We start from the raw sequence: 4765 nt of genomic DNA on the forward strand, positions 1-4765 counted from the left end.
AGAATAGTTCTACAGTATTAAATATTCAAAAGCTAAGTGTTGCCAAGTGGTTATAATAATCGTAAGACTAAAATAAAATATAGTATGTATTGACGGTAATAGATCTCTTATAGTTTATTGTGTGAATATTCTAAATGCTAGGGTGTGTGCGTGTGAAGTAAACTGACGATTGTTTATCGCAGTAATGTGTTGATACAATAATAACTCGCCAGGACACGCTCGTATGGGCTCACAGTGTTGGCTGGCTGTCAGTAGAAGGGCCCGGATGATCACCTTAACGTAGCAGGCGATGGGCACTTTGGAAATAGTAGATCTCGGAGTCGTCCCCGATGTAAAATCGTTAACTCGTGTATTTTGTGTATAATATCTCCCGAACAAATGCTTTATAGCAACGGGCCGGTAAGAAGAATTAATACAAAAGTTGAAGTGTGTAGATTTAAGTGTACGTGTAGAGTAGTATGGTCCCGAAAAATACGTAATGACTATCTAAAAATTATTGAGGAACTGCTCTACGTCGAAAATTACGTTTAGGACTTATGAAAAATTTTGCGGAACTGCCCCGGGCGCTCTGGGGGCACGGCTTTTATAGGGCCTCCGGCGGGGCTTCGCTCTGTTCCGGCGGCTTCCGACGGCGGTCGGGCTGCAGCGCCGAATCCTAGAGTGGCATGGTGGTCCCGAGTCGGTCTTTTCCAAAGGGATTTCACCGCCCTTCAGCTTCTCGGTACTGTGTGCGGGTGGCCGGATGACGTGATGTACGGTGGCGTGATGCATAGCGACGCGATGATATCATGCTGAACGCGTTTGTTCGTGTCCTAGCGAGTTCGCTTATGCAAATATTCTATATTATTTGAGTTTCCTACCAATTCCTTCGTCTTGTATGGCCCTTTGAGTGGTTATATGAATACTTTATTTCTATAATAGTCTGATTTTATCCTTGGCCGTTTTGACGAGTGAATTAGTAAGATTCCTTGATTCTAAATGCAATAAAACTTATATTAACTAATTAGAGTTTATTCTATGGGGGCTCATGATATCGTGGACCTTGGATTGTTATCTTTAACGTACCTTTTGAATTCTTAATTATTTCTACTACGAATCAATTTGCCTAAAATATATTCCGTCCTTGTCTACTGATATCGTGACTCCTCATATAGCGCTTCGAAGTATTTAAGTATACTATTTGGTTCATACGGCGTTCTATGTCTCAGGTCAGCACAAATCGGCCTCTGGTTATCGCGCAGTTTAGATATCGCAGTAATCGCGAAAAATTGAAGTTTTATGGGGCTGGGACGTTACACCTCCCCCCTTTTTAAGACAAATTCCGATGTTTTCGGAGGGATTTGTTCTAACTCTGAGATTCTCTCGTTTAATTCCTTAAAAGAAACGGTCCGCGAGGGTTGTATAGTTATTCCAAGAGGGCTGGGCGCTGTGGGTGCTGTCTGTCCATCGTTTGTAGTGGTTGGGTGCGTTGAAACAGCTTGTAGTTCTTCTCCGTTGTCCTGCTGGTCATGGCTGTCCTTTTTTCCTTGCTGTTGTGGTCTATGTGCGAGGTGGAGGAGTAGGTGGGTGAGTGAACTCCACACAGCTCCTATGAGTTGCAAGCCGCAGCCGTACACCGTGTGCAGGGCATATCCATGGATGGCAGTATCTATAATAATTTTGATTACTCTGATTATTATGAAAATTCCGAGTACTCCTGCTGTTGCTGAACCAAATGTAACAAAGCCGCCCCAGAGTTTGGAGGCTGTGCTCTGGGCGATCTTATTAAGAGGTTCTTCGTCCATTAAATTGTACATGGAGATGGTGCCGTCACCGTGTGAATAACCGGTGATGCCTCTGGCAACTGAATTCAGTAAAGCTGGTTTTTCGGGAACATAATGTGGTCACGGAGTTTGTTAATATCTTCTTGGCTGTATATGCCGCTTGTGGCTAAGGAACCGGGTGTCAGGTATCTCCAGGAAATTTTGGTTAGTGGTTGGAGTTGTTGGGGTGCAATTTGGCGTACATGAGGATCCGGTGTCAGCTGGATCCAAGTATCTTCTATTCGATAGAGAGTGGGCAGCTCATATGAGCACTCTCTTTGAGTTCCTATTCGTGTGATGATATGGGATTTGGGAGTAAGGTATAAGGAAGTGTTTCGCAGGGTAATAGGAAGTTCGAGGTAGCACTCCTTGGTACGTCGCACGGTAACTTTAACAGGAATGCATTGGACGACATGCATGACTTCTCCTGCGCTCACCGCCAACCGGGTCCTTTCATAAGTCTATAGGCAAACTCGTCAGGTAGAAGAGTCGCTAGAGACAGGATGTTTTCGATGACCTTCTTCTCGAGCTCACATCGTTGCTTGACTACGTTCTGATAGAGGTTCGTCATCTGGGTGCGCATATGTTTTTCCACGTAGACAAATTTTGAATTTACGTAGCTAAAGATGTCGAGGTTGTCTACAGAGATATCATTTCGGTGTTTTGGTTCGTTTCCTTTTGTTGTTTCCACGATGAATAATTTTGGATGTTCTGTACGTTGCAGTGTATAGCCGCAGAGTGGAATCTTCTTAGTTGTCATGAGGGCGAAGGTGATGTCTTGAGTGATGAACGAATAGACGACAGGAGAATTATGTGGGGTGGTGTCGTCCCTAATTTTCTTCGCAAATCCTTCATATAAGACATCGTAGCCATGGAAGTCGCACGTTGTTACAGGTACGGTGTTCCAAAATGTGTGGCCATCATCAGGGTCGACGCATCGTCCTTCTTTTAATTCGCAGGTTGTTCCAGATTTTAGATGAATTTTTCCACTGTTCGAATGTACGGGTACATATGAAGATTTTAATGTAATTTTTGCAATGGCCGTGACCACAACGTTATCCCAGTCGCGGTAAGGGTCATTATATTTCCCTCCGGTACATTTACCGTCGACAGTTAGGGTTCCTGCCATTATCAGGAACGTTGGTTGTATTAATTAAGAGTTTATCGACGCGATTGAGACCGATATTAGCTGCTCCGGTCTCGTGCATCTGCAGGCAGTGATTTCGTCCTATGTCGTCTATGTAGCTGGAGTATCCGCCTCTTACGATGGATATGTGGGAATGCATTCCACAATAATAGATATGGCGCTGCACCTCGATTTTGCATTGGGTGACCTCGGCATAGTTGTATTCTGACAGTTGGAGTAGTTGGACGTAGACGTTCGTGTCGTTGGTTGTTTTAATGTCCAGGTTGCAGTCTCCTGAATTGAGGAGCGAAACAGATGTTATGTTGAGGTGTCGACCTACGCAATCATATCCCAATAAGGAATTAGTAGGCGAGAAAGTCACCAGCAAGATGCCGATGAGTAGCATGTTGTTGCTGACTCCTGTGAACCAAATAGTATTAGCGTGACTTATTCTAGATTTTTAATACTGTGTTAAAGCTAATATAAGAGTATATTAATAATATATTAATATAAGAATATTATTTATATTTGTTATTATATATGTTCCTTATATATATATATTTTTTATTTTTATTTTATTATTATTATTTTATTATATTTTTTTCCTTTTTTTTTATTATTATTATTATTATGATGCCCCTTGTAGCCGGGGGTTAGCAGTGAATCGGTAAGCTATTGACTAACTTTCACTCGTCCTACACCGGAAGGTGAGGAAAAACTCGAGCGATTATATGACATATTATATATTGTTCATTATTGAATACATAGAATACGTAGAATATAATGTTGTGGATTATAGTGACGTTAACGTCGAAGTGACGTTTTACAATTATTGAGTTATTGAGTCCCTCTATGTGTATAATAATCACGAGTAGATTTTTATGTAAATAGTATTGTAATAACGCATTATTGTGAATAAAATGATTATAGCTTGAATTAGATTATATATGAAGTATAACGATATGTTTAAGTATAATATGTAAAGTAGTAATGTGGAATTGTGAGGTTTACTGATATTCGTTATCTAACAAATGGGTATTAATTTCCTGTGATTGGTCATCTGTCCAAATGGACAGTTCAATTATTTCTTCTTTTTTGTGATCGTAAATAATATTATTTATGTCTGCGGGATCTATTCCCATGTGAATTTTGATTTCAGAAATTGCTTCTATATAAGCCGAATAGCAATTTTGGCAATCTCGTATTGGTTGTGTGCGCGCGGTGCTGGTGTTGCATCCGATGCAAGGTATTCTTAATTTATTTCCTTCGGTTATTCCATGCCAAGAGGCAAGGCTGTGTTCTATGGGGAAATTTAAACGGTTCATGCAGTCGCTGCATAAGGGATGCTGTGATTCTCCTTCTCTTATATAACCGAAAGCTGTTGTGCACCGGGCATTTTCGATGCCAGGAAATCCTTTTATGAGGGGGTGGATGTAGGGTGCGGGTCTTTTGGGTCTGCACATTCTGGAATGCGGAATTTTACAATACGATTAGTGAAATGATTATAGAGCATGGAGGTTATTTTGTTTGTTCTGTATCCTTTAGTGTTGATTGTGTCGAAGACTTGTTTATATCTGTGGAAACAGGGAAGACAGAGTACTATAGGCTTGACTACAGCTAGTGCGCGATTACAAAGCAAGCAATAGGCTTGTTCTATTTCTCCAAGTGCAAATCCATGAAATATCCCGTATTTTAATCCGGGTGGGCAAGATTTTCGTATGTAGCATTTTATACATAGGGCCCCTGGTTGGGTTTGATATTTATATCCAGCTAGTATGACGCATTTTACGCTCATCATACTAGGGTATTGTGCTAATATTTCATCGAGCTTATTCAT

The sequence above is a fragment of the Odontomachus brunneus genome, unplaced genomic scaffold (genome assembly GCF_010583005.1).
Source record: "Odontomachus brunneus isolate Ranch 3 - 2012 unplaced genomic scaffold, Obru_v1 Obru_scaffold_371, whole genome shotgun sequence".
NCBI classification, from domain to species: domain Eukaryota; kingdom Metazoa; phylum Arthropoda; class Insecta; order Hymenoptera; family Formicidae; genus Odontomachus; species Odontomachus brunneus.